The following is a 12,403-nucleotide window of genomic DNA, read 5'->3' as shown; positions in this document are numbered from 1 at the left end:
CACCTCAAATCTTTACACTTACTAGTGCCATCCCTTCAGCTGTAAAACTGGGCTTCAGCTCTCCAAAGCAGAGCATGTATTTGTAACAACAGGGCTTACGTTGGTTATTCATCCTTGACATCTATCACATGATTTTAAAAAATTCTGAAAGCACGTTATGCAATATGTGATTGAACACATCCTTATAACTGAATTAATGTTTCAGAATGCTCTGTATCAAGAGAGAACCAAATCAATACACTCCTATAAGGTAGGGAAGGAAGCTTTCAGCTACAAAAGAATGAAAAACAGAATCAAATTAAATGCTCTTTATGTTTTCTGCAGACAATGTTTCTTAATGTTTAAAATGCCTGACCCATCACATGCAAAATAATCAAGAGATAACAGAAACTATTTTCCCTTCAACTGCTAATTGTGGATGCTATCTTGCTTCCTACTGAATGTCAAAACTCCTCTTTATTTCCATGATTGAAGGATCAGGTCCATCATCGCAAAGTCTGGCAGCATCCTAAAGATTCCTTAAAATGTTATATAATAAAGATTCTGAATGTTTACATCAATGTCTACAAAGAGCATCTACAGGCTATTTTTTCTAAATTAACAAGATTTGACAATACTTCAAAGCCTTCCAATACCATCTTCTATCACTACAAGTACAGCTGGTTGAAGAACAATGAAAAAGAGTGCACACGGATAAACGGGATTTCATCCTTGGGGTTCCTCCGTCTCAACAGCCAGCGGTCATATAGCAACCGTCACCGCCACGCTTACTTTAAAATAACTTTTCTTTGAGATAACTCTTTTAACAACTTGAAGATACGGTCCGCGACCACAACAAGACCACCACCTTCGTTAGCTTCCCCCGCACGTGAATCGCCTAGCTCAGCGTCCGGGACCACGTTCGAGCAAAATCCTTCCTACCAGGGGAGTCCGCACCACCGCCCCACAGACGAGCCCCGCCGAGCGGCTCATCCCCTCCGCCGCCGCGCGCCGCTGACCGGCGGGCCGGGGCCAGGGCCGCGCGCACGTCCGCGCTGGCGGTTGCCGCTCTCGCCACCCGCGCGCGAGCTCCCCGCGCAGGGCAGCAGCCGCCCGCCCCGCGCGAGCCGAGCCGAGCCGGCCGGGCCGCGGGGCAGTCCTGCCCGCCCGCCCCCCTCAGCTCCCTCTGCGGAAAGCGGGACCCGCAGCACCCCGCCGGATGGGTGCGGGGTCGCGGCGCGGTCCGCCTTTCCCAGCGACCACCCCCACCTCCCCGGCAGCTCCAGCCCTCCCGAGGCGACGGAGGAGCAGAGAGGGCAGCACCGCAGCCCCGCCGCCAGACCCGACTGGCGGGCTAGTGTCGCCCCCCGCCGGGGCGCCCCCGGCCGCCGTCAACGGGGCGGCGGCACCGAAGTTCCCGCCGCGCCGCTGGTCCCGCCCGGGGACCGGGAAAGGGGCACGGCCGGGACCGCCGCGCCGAAGGGCACGGCAAGGGGCGGCGGGGGACGGCGTCCACCTGCGACCCCTGCCCGCCGCGGCCCACCGCCGCCCGACGCTGCCACCCGCCCCAGGCATCCTGCCTGCCCGCCGCTCCGCCCGTGCCGGTACCGCTGCCCGGCGCTGCCAACGGCCCCTTCAGCACGAGGCGTAACGGACGCGCACGAAGACAGGCATCCGCCTTCCCCGCGGCCGGACCTTACCGGCCGCACTCGCCGCCCTCGCCCGCCTGGGCGCACGCCGCTCCGTGCCGGGCTCCCGCTGCCGAACGCCGCCCCGCAGCCGGCATCACTGCCCCGCCCGCAGCCGCACCAGCCGCCGCGGCGCCCGGCAGCAGCACCCGCCTCAGGAGAGCGCAGCCCGGGCACCGGCGGGGCTCGCCCTCTCCGACTGACAACGGTTAGTAGCCAATCGCCGCCCGCGCAGCACCGAGGAGGCGGGAAGGTGTGACGGAAAGGGACCAATGGAAGCTCGCCCCTGCGGCAGCGCTGTTTCCGGGAGGGGGGCGCCGCGCTAGGCAGCGGGGGTCGCCGCGGGTGTGAGGCGTTGGGGCGCGCCCGCAGGGCCGGCGGCGGGGCTGTGTGGATCACTGTGCTGAGTGGGGCCGGGCTGGGCCCGAGCGGGGCTGGAGCTGGGACAGGGCCTCGGCCTCTCCGGGTCTCGCTCCAGCTCCGGCGGTGGCTGCCGGCAGCGGTAACGCGTGCGGCAGGGCCGGTCTTGCCCTTCCCCGGCTGCTCTGGAAAACGAGAGCGGGGCTGAGGGCCGGCCTTTCAGGTGGGAAACGTGCGTCGCCCTTCCTCTGCGTGCGCAGGAACATCAAACTTCACGCCGAGGCGCTTTGTTTAAAAAAAAAAAAAGAATTAAAAAATGGGAAGAGGATGTATTTCTTCCGGCGGAATCCCGCTGGGCTGAAAGCGTGTCCACCGGCAACATCCCCGCGGCGGCCGGCTACCGCCGACCTTGGCGTCGCGGCGGCAGGCAGAGGACCACGTCCTTAAGGGCCGCCGCTGTGCTGTGCTGCGGTGCGGGTGTGCCGTCCCCTGCCGTCCCGTCCCGCCCCGCGCGGGACCCTCCAATTCCCTCTATCGCCATGGCTGGCAACGCGCTGTGAGGTTTGTACCGAGTGTGTGAGGCCTCAGAACTGAGGCGTGCCTGACCTGCCTGCGCCTGTGTTCTGCTTGGTTCAGCTGTAGCAGCGATTTCGCCGGGGGACCAGGTGTCTCTGGCTAACTTTTGTTTACGGGGTACAACCATAGTTTTGCATCGCTGTTGTTCTATGTAGAATTAGGTCTTTTGCATCCTAACCGCAGTGATGTAGTGTAGATGTATACAGGCCTGGTAGGGTAGCAGAGCCCCTGGAGAAGTGAAGACCTAGGATGCACCATAGAGGAGTAGTGGCGTAGGGTGGTGAAGGAAGGGGCACAGGCTTGCTACTGGAGACCTTAGGGCTATAAACGGCTTATCCATGGTCAGTTAAAAAAAAAGCAGGCCTGGAGCGAGAAAAAACTGGTTTTGGGGTAAACAAATAGTATCTAACATATCTAAAAGGTAACATACATAGTAAATTCAGGTGTAGAATTGGAGCTGCAGACCAGTGAAGAAAGAGAAAAGTAAAAAAGCATGTTAGCAAAGATAAAAATGACCTCAAGTGGATCCTGGAGGAGGAAGAAATCATAAACATGAACATCATACTTCTCCTGGCCAAGGACTCCAAATGCTCCCAAGTCACTGTTGTCACCCCCTCACACCCCTAACCTAGAGTGAAACTGATCAGGGGATCCAGAAGAGCAGTGGAAGGGTGGATGTAACAGCAGGAAAGGGGTACAACAACTTTAACTGCATTATCATCACTCTTTTTCTGTAACTAATGATTATTAGACTCCTAAGATTTCAGTTATACCAACAATAAATGTCTCTTCCCTCTTTTCCAGTCTCTTTCTCTAAAAAGCCAGGTGAATAATACTTGAAAATGTTTCAGAAAGATGTTTCACTGCTGGGTTCTTTTAAGTGTTGTTGGTTTTTATCCACTGTTTTGGCATTTGCTTGTCAAGAAAAGCTCCTTATCCAGTTTTGTGCTTTATCCACCGATTCAAAAGGTTGTGGAAGTTCATTAATTCCTAATGGTTTACCATCATGTTTCATGCCTTTTTAGAAATGTTTCTAAAATGAAATAACCTCTCAAGTTAATCTGGTCTTAAGCAAACGTTTGTTCGGTCTTAATGAAGGAATTTATTGTTAATACTAATACTGGATACTATTTATGGGTGGAATTCCTTGTTCAGTTGTACCAGATGCAGGTACCCTCATTTGTGCCGAGTTCGGAACTGCTACTGCTGTTAAACAACCTGAAAGTCATGCCCTTTCCTTTCATAGCAACCTTTTAATGCAAATTTTATTCTGGTGAGACTGATCCACTACAACAGTAGATTTCTTTTCCTTCCATGCTTCAACTGTTTACCATTTTTTTTTTTTGGTGGCAATGATACATTTGAATTTTCTGTGTCCAGTGTGAACACTGAATACACCCACTTTTGTTTGGAAGGAAATAACAAGAAATGTTTTAAATGCTTATAGGTTTAGACACTGTGCAATAGCTCAGTCAGAGATGTCTTTCTTCTAGCAAATTGCTTTTATTAGTTCAAGACACACCTCAAGCCTTGAGAAAGTACAGTGTTAATAATACTATTTTATACTTATCAAAAAGTATGTTATTTTTTACTCTTCGTTAAAGCAGGAGGTGTTTTTTTAACATTTGATGTCAGCCATATCTTTATCTTGGAAAAAAAAACCCCAACAAACATACTTTATTTACTGTTGACAGTTTTACAAATGTTGCAGAACTAACTAAAGCATTGAACAGTTACAATTTTATAACTCCCGAAAAGGAGGAGGAAATATGAAAAATAATCTTTGTAAGTGAAGCTCTTTCATAGTAACTAGAACATAAATTTCAGGGGTACAACAACTTTAATTGCATTATCATCACTCTTTTTCTGTAACTAATGATTATTAGACTCCTAAGATTTCAGTTATACCAACAATAAATGTCTCTTCCCTCTTTTCCAGTCTCTTTCTCTAAAAAGCCAGGTGAATAATACTTGAAAACGTTTCAGAAAGATGTTCAGAAAGAACAAAAAATAGTATTTTTAATATTTTAAACTTTATCTAAAAATGTAAACAGAAATTGAGATATCCTGTCTGAACAGTATTTTCATGTTAAAAGAGTAGCCTTTGAGGTTCGATAGCAGCTTTTTGCAAGCCTATACACAGCTTGGTGTGTAAGTTAACTAAATCATTACTTGCCAGGATAAGCCTGCTGTTTAGCTACCAAAAAAAAAGAGTAATATATCTTAACAAAATTTTTCAAAAGTGCTGAAGATCTCTAAACAGAATTTGTTCCAAATAGAAAGACGATATACCACACAACAGCTAAATATCCTGTTTATGGGACAAAACTTCTCAGAGGGAGACTTGTTGTTACAGGCATAGAAGTACCAAATAGTTAAAAGTGGAAAACATGTGAGAAAGAGAAAGCAGCACACCCGAAATATGGGCCTGTTCATTAAAGTCCTTTAAATGTAACATTTTCAAAAATTTCGCAGAGCTCTTAGTACATTGGTAAACTGGTTTTTTTGTATCCTAGTAAAATTGCATAGATTGGTTTAACCCACAAAACTGTAATTTAGCCTTCAGTCCTATAAAACAGAAGAGTTTGACAGTTCTTTCTGAAAAACAATATAATACTCTTGAAAAGTACTAACAGGACGTACAGGAGCTGAACTACTCTTGCATCAGAAACAGTAGAAGAAATACGATCCCCATACAGCTCTGTCAGCAGGAGTCCATTCTGTCCTGGATCAAGAGATTTCTAGGGTCTTCAGAAGTCAGGAATCACACCTATTAAATCATTGTTTTAGCTGTTAAGACTGCCAACAAGGTGTGAACTGTGGTCTAAGTGCTGGTATTGGGGACCTTGGCAGACAGTAGGAACTATGCTGAAATTTAACTCCAAAAAAAGAAACACAGTTGCTGTATATCCTTTGGTCTTTAACCTCAGGTTTTAGGAGAGGTTCTGCTTTTTACTAACAATGTGTGTGCTTTGAGAAATTAGTCCATCTCCATCCAGAAAGTCTTTGTGGCCCCAGGTGGCTCCCCAATTAAAAAAAGTGGTTTGGGCTCCCAGTTATAAGATGTTTCCACCTGTTCTGTTCATGACTTCGTGCAGGCACTTTACTTTTTTTGTCTCTCTTTTTATACATAAGAAATTTATTGGTTTTGGAGAGAATCACCTCACAGGGAGTTGGTATTTTGCTAATGTAGGTAGCAGTAAGTGGAGTCTTAGTATTATGTTTTGATATTAACTGTGCATCCAGCTGGAGACTGATTATACTAAACATCAAATCTTCAGATTTTCCATGCTTCATCTAGTCTTTTCTCCACTGATTCATCTGTTGTCTTTGTCTTTTAATGCTCTGCCCCCCTTTTTTCAGATGAAAGCTCTACGTATAGACATACATAAATTGCATTGTTACCTGATACTGTTTTCTGATGTGAGTCATATTTTTGATTACTAGGAAATAACTGTACGGGCACTAAATAGGTGAGTCTATTCCAGACCAACTTTCAAAGAGGAATAACTGCAGTATGGGTTTGATGTCCAGGAGGAGTACCAGAAAGCACAAAACCATTTCCAGGATGGTGATAGGCTGACAAAACCTCCGAATTATAAAATACTGTGGATGTTCCCTGCCGTGGTGGGTTGACCTTGGCCGACTGCCAGATGCCCACCCAGTTGCTCTCCCCTCCCACCCCCAACAGGACAGGGGGAGAAAATAAGATGGACAAGCTTTAGGGTTGAGATAAAGGCAATTTAATAAGAAAAGCAAAGCCCACGCATGTAAGAAAAGTAAAAGGGAATTGATTAACTACTTCCTATCAGCAGGTGATGTCCAGCCACTTCCTGGGAAGCAGGACCTCAGTACACGCAGCGATTGCTTTGGAAGACAAACTTTGTAACCACGAATGTCCCCCCCGCCCCTCCTTTTCCACAGCTTTTATTGCTGAGCACGATGTCATATGGCATGGAATATCCCTTTGGTCAGTTGGGGTCAGCTGTCCCGGCTGTGTATTGGCAGTTGGTGTTAGAAGGCAAGCAATGTATTAATTGAGCCCTTCTGTGAGGCATAGTGTATCAGCAGATCTTTTATGTCGAACTGTAAAGTAACCTTAGAGATAAACATTATTTCACTCCTCCGTTTTGGTAGGGTTTGAATATTTAACTGATGCATAGATGCAGCACTGCCTTTACAGATCTGTGGGAGGAATATTTGATTATTTATTTTACATTACAATTTGCCAGTGTTATTCAGCCTCATTTGGTAACCCATTTGTTAATATTATGTAGATGTATGTTGTGAGATGCAAATCACAGTTATGTGCTAGGTGCTATATAGACAAGTAAGGAAACAAGGTTCTTGCCCCAAAGAGTTTGCTCACATGATCTCTTCTGAAGTGCATTGTGATCTGATTTCACACTGCATGAAGAAGTATTTCCTTTCGTTATTTTATCTGCCATGTATTATGTCAGCTGGAGAGAGCTAATCTCCCCAGAAACAAAGTAAGGCAACTTCCTTTGTGTGCTGGGTGAGTCCTTCAAGATGTTTGTTTATCTGAAGTGATCGGTTGCAAGCACAGCTTCCATTTATATAGTGTCCTTCATAGCAATGTCACTATGAACATAATGAATACACTTAGAAGTATTTAAAGACTCCATAAATATATATTTCTTTGTGCCTGCCTTGAACAGTGATGTAAGATAGGCCTTTTGCATTGAGGAAGGGATGGGTGGTGGAGCATTTTTTCAGATCCAAGCAATTCTGCTTTGCATGAGTGATCAGGACATAGAAAAAACATTTTTTTTCCCTCCATTGGTCCAGTCAATTTAGGTATTTTTATTTTTGTTTTTAATATATTAGAGATTTTATTGTCCCTCACCCCATATTTAATTTTGTGGTGGATCATCTGTTTTGACACACATTTGCACAATTACCTAAGGAATTAATTATAAAAAAAATAATCCAGCTCTCAACTGAGTTAACCAAGAGAGAAGAGCCTTCACATCACAGTCAGTGGCTGAATCCAGCTGGCAAAAATCAATGTGGTTCTGTTTAATCATGATTAATGTTTTCACTTATTTTATAATTTTGCATGCAATTTTCTTTTTAAGGCTCTTGCAGGATGATTTGGCAATTGCTATTCATAAACCAGAGAGCTTGGTTCTGTGTCATCTGATAAAGATGTCATCTGATTTGCTTACCAGCAAGGGGATGTGACCAGTAGAGGGATGTGACTTGACGTTAAATTCCATTTTCTCACAGGCCGCTTTTACCAGAATTCAGGATTCACATGCCCTGGTACTAGCACTGCAAAGGTTGGAATTGTCATCACTGGTACTATTTTATGATTGACACACTGGCCTCGTTCTGTCGCCCTTATTTTCATTGAAGAGCATCTTAAGAAAAATTACACACACGTTTCTGTTTCATCTGGAAGAAAAAGTTGTCCATAGTCTCAGCCCCAAAGAGCTCATAATGCAAGTAGAGGAATGATAAAAGAAAAAATGGAGTATATGTGTAGAAAGAGAGGGGAAAAAAGTGAATCCACCACATTATGAAGCAATTTAGTGGTACTGAGCTTGCTAGTTCTATATATACACAGCTGGTGTTACAGTAATTTGCTGATTGCTTGTGGTTCTACTTATGTATACATGAGTATCTATCTATTTATATACATACAGACATGATATTCATATATGACATTAAAAGAACATTAAGTTTGAAAGTGAGAATGCCTGAACTCAAAAGCTGATATAGTCTGATATAGTCTTTAATTTGTGATTGCATGGTGTTTTTCTTAGGACTCTTACCTTAGTCAGAGCATAGAAGGGATGAATCCTGCTACTTGCATAATTATTTAATATTTTGATTTATTGAATTATTAAAAATATGACCTCAGGCCTTATTGATTACCATCTCCTATGTATCTTCTAGCTGCTGCAGCAATTCAGAAAGAAGTCCTAATAAAAACATTCTCCTAGCTATATATCACCAGGACATGATCTGTACCATAAAAAAAATAATGTGAGATGTTGAAATTGAAAAATATATTGCAAATATAGTCAAAATAGAACCATATCAAAATTGAGGCACTAGATTGATTTAAGTTTATTCAGCTGGAAGATATTTTTTAGCATGGGCAAAATTCTATACTCTTACCAGATATTTTTCCTGGAAATGGAGGAAGCCTTTTTGGTAAAGCTTTAAAATGAAATCAGTCTGTCTGTCATTTCCTATGTGCGGAACGCTTCAACCCAAACGGATAACATTAGACAAAATTATAAGCAATTGAAAACAGCATTTTTTAAATGGCAAGTATGCAAATCTATTACTAGAATGGTATTACCTTTTCCTACAATTAAGACACATACATGACCGTGGGGGATAGAATAAAACATAGATTTTAGTATCACAGCTTAGCAGGCTAATATTACTTGAGTAGGAGTGTGTCATTTACAGAAGCCACCCCAGACAGGTATTGGTGTATTTTTTCTGCTCCACCAAAGCATTTAATGTGTGTTAAAGAAGAATCATTCTAGAAAATTATTGAAAATCCTGGAATTTTTTATCATTCCAAGACTTGAATCAGGGGAGGAATTACTCCTAATATTATAAAACTTAAAACTCCAGCAGTCCATAAAGCAAGATATTTTGGTGCTGGGCTTTAACTGTTTTCAGAACTTTCAAGTGGATCCAGATTCTGAATTGCCAGAACTCAACCACTGTAATTGTATTTGGCACACATGTATGTATGTCTTCAGCAAATGTATTAAAGGAACATTAAAGTTTCAAAATCAAGCACTCATATGTTAGCAAATGGTAAAATTAAGGTTGTCCATTTGACCATATTTCATGACCCTGTGAATTATGGTTAATTTTTGAAAATTATGATCACATAATAATGGATCAATAATGTAGTAGATTTTAGTAAATATAGTAATACATGTACACACAAGTGGAACAAGCTCGGTAAAGGCACAGGACGTGCAGAGTTTTGTCCATTACCCACCTTTTCTGTGTAGCCAAGTCTTCATTTGAAAAAAAGCATTCCTAGCAGGTTCTCAATGAATATTAATTTGAAACTACTAAAGAGGATCATGCTAATTCCACTCTGGCACTGAGTGCAGGTTTCTTCCATTCACATGCAGGTTGTTTATCAGTTCAGAAGGCCTTTTCTAGACAGGACACTGTACAAGCACAATACTCTTAGTCAGTGTCAACAAAGAAATTCCCCATGGTTAATTCTATTTTCTGCCTTTCTGTTTTTGAGTTTCTAGATGGAGCAAGTTCCAGACTGACACTGGTTAGTGTCTTAACAGGGGCAATGTGAGCACCTGAACTTCAGCTGCAAACAAATGCATACAAGGATCCATGTTGCTGAATGTCCCTTTGTCAAGATACAGTAATAGTTTGATGACATTGAACATCCCCAGTGAAACAGCAGTTCCTTAGTATGATACAAGAAGTTTACTGGACAGACATGAAGTTATCACAGGAAATTTTCCCTAAGAAGACTAGCTAAAAACTAACTGAGGTTAGTCTTTACAGTGCTTACTATAGAAATTAAAAAATATGTTTTGATCAGGGTGGCCATGTACACTTAAGGAATTTGTTTTGATTCATATATTATTTATCTTAGGTATGTGGGAGATGGTGTTGATTAAGTCCTTCACTTTGGATGAACTTGGTGCAGAACTTAAGAGTGACCATATAAAGACATGTATGTTTCTTCTCGATTCTGGGGCTGGCAGAGGACTGGCAAATACAGATTGTCTTCATGGCTCCTTTCACCTTCCCTCCACAACATCTGACCGTAATAATCTACTTTATCAAATGGAAATAGCTAGAGCACAGAAACATAATGCTCTTTATTGCTGTGTCATCTCTGTCTCTTGGAGGTGATGATGACATTTGTAGCTGGTTAAAGAAAATGGTTTGTTTTCTGGCATGCTGCAGTAGTGTTGAAATGTCATCACAGAACATGAATGTCTGGAGACCTAATCCCAGCCTCACCGAATTTGTTGGAAGCTATCTGGCAGAATTTTATAGAGCTGATTTTTCTTACACAGGCTTTCGCAAATAAGGTAAATTATCCCTATTCATTTTTTTCCTCATTTTCCTGTCTTGCTGTCTATAGTGCACATATACTTTCTTCAACAAAAAACCAATTAAGATACTGGAGCACTCTGCAGTATGTTACTTTATAACATTAATATTTTCAAATATAGTTTGCCATATATTATTAGCCAGATGTTCATATCATAATGCCTCCAGGAACATATAAAGGTATTCTTGGTTGTTGTCATAATGCTTTGTTTTGAAGAAAACAATTTGGGCTTCACATTCTGGCCCAAGAAGCTGAGTCCATGCTGTTTCTGTTTTATGGCATGCTGTCAGCATGGATAGCTGCCAGGGCCTGTTAGAGCTACTTTTCATTACCTTCTCTCCAGGCACATAAAAACCACTGCCCGCTTTGGCAAAATAGTTTCCTCAGTCAAAGCCACCAAGACTCAAATCTGTAGCCTTCAATACAAGAGTACCATCCCAACAAATTAGAACAGCAGCTTATAGGAGACAATAAAGAAAAAGAGATTCTAAACAGTATATGATACTGTGTACATGCTATTTCCACTCTAATATTGCTTTATGAAAAGCTGTACAAAACCTCCTAAGATTGGAACTGCAAAATTACTTTTTGTGTCCAGCTATACATGCTGAATTTATAGCTTTCTGTTTCTTCTTTTTTATCTAATATCCTGTAGAGTTCTTAACTGTGATCACAGAGAGAAACTGGAAGCATATGCTAAGTGGTAAGAGACTATTTCTTATAGATTAGTTATTCTTTTTGTTTTATATATGTGTATGTATATTTATATATATATAAAAATATGTGCACCAGTATTACAATTAAGATGACATAATCTAATTTACCAAACTTGAACTTTGAAGTACTTTCTTTATTGTTCCGTCCCCTCGTGGTACAGCTATACCTCCATTCACCCATAAGTTTTTAACTATTCCACCTCTTGTACTGAAAAGTCATCTTCCTTTTTTGTTGAGAGGTGACTTTCTTTATCATGAAATGAAGTATTTGGTGAATTTTTTTCTATGATAAGGGTGACTGGAAAAACAGCCTTATTTTCAGTTTGGAATATGCAGTTTCTGTGGGGAAGGAATGGGTTTTTTGTAGGTACCTGTTGTGATAGAACGTTATTCCTTGTCAGCATCTGTCACATGTATCATTACATCAGTCTAAAAGTAATTTTAAATGGATACTGATAGTGATGCTTACAGTGTTGAGAGCCAAAAGGTAAAGTGGGTTTGAAATTAGCTGTCATCACATAGGTGTCCCTTTGAGGTTTTTCTAGGAGGGTTTTTTTTTTATTTAACCAGATTATGAGATTTTGAAAATCACCTGCTGCAAATGTGTAGTAGATTTTTCATGTCTGTTTTTAATAAAATTGTAATGTACTCAGTTAATGAAAAACACATTAATAATACATGTGAAGACTTTATTCTCTCTTACTCTCTCCCACACCCTACCCGAAGAGAGGGGAGGTGAGGAAGGTATAGGAAATAGGTCCATGGAGAGGTAAGACTTTGAATTTTTCACCTTGTTTCCTGAAGCAGTACACAGCTGCCTTATTTTTTGTTGAAGGACTATACTGAAAATTCAGATATTTCATGGTTACATTGTAATTTAATGTTTTAGAAAGCCCAAAAATAAGGTCAGTCTGATTATGTTCCTAAGCCCATTTTAACACAGTTCCTCTCTTTAAAAACATTTAAAAATGCTTTTCATGTCAAAATCA

At 42.2% G+C, this 12,403-nt stretch overlaps 1 protein-coding gene and 1 long non-coding RNA gene across 12 annotated transcripts in view; one reads left to right on the top strand and one right to left on the bottom strand.

The window, feature by feature from the left end:
- The window catches only part of B3GALT1 (beta-1,3-galactosyltransferase 1), a 225,140-nt gene extending 223,274 nt beyond the window's left edge, over positions 1–1,866 (bottom strand). For all 11 annotated transcript variants that reach the window (XR_012044366.1, XR_012044367.1, XM_072874617.1 and 8 more), the window contains exon 1: positions 1,680–1,866. The gene's annotated coding sequence lies outside the window, so the exon portion shown is untranslated. The remainder of the gene's footprint in view (positions 1–1,679) is intronic.
- Positions 1,867–2,080: 214 nt separating this feature from the next.
- On the top strand, positions 2,081–10,439 carry LOC140657496 (uncharacterized). Its single transcript, XR_012044368.1, has 3 exons — positions 2,081–2,588; positions 9,869–10,125; positions 10,231–10,439. It is a non-coding gene; the product is annotated as an uncharacterized lncRNA (long non-coding RNA).
- The last annotated feature ends 1,964 nt before the right edge of the window (positions 10,440–12,403 follow it).

Source organism: Ciconia boyciana, chromosome 10 (assembly GCF_034638445.1).
Source record: "Ciconia boyciana chromosome 10, ASM3463844v1, whole genome shotgun sequence".
Classification (NCBI taxonomy): Eukaryota; Metazoa; Chordata; class Aves; order Ciconiiformes; family Ciconiidae; genus Ciconia; species Ciconia boyciana.
This window is presented reverse-complemented; position numbering and strand designations above follow the sequence as displayed.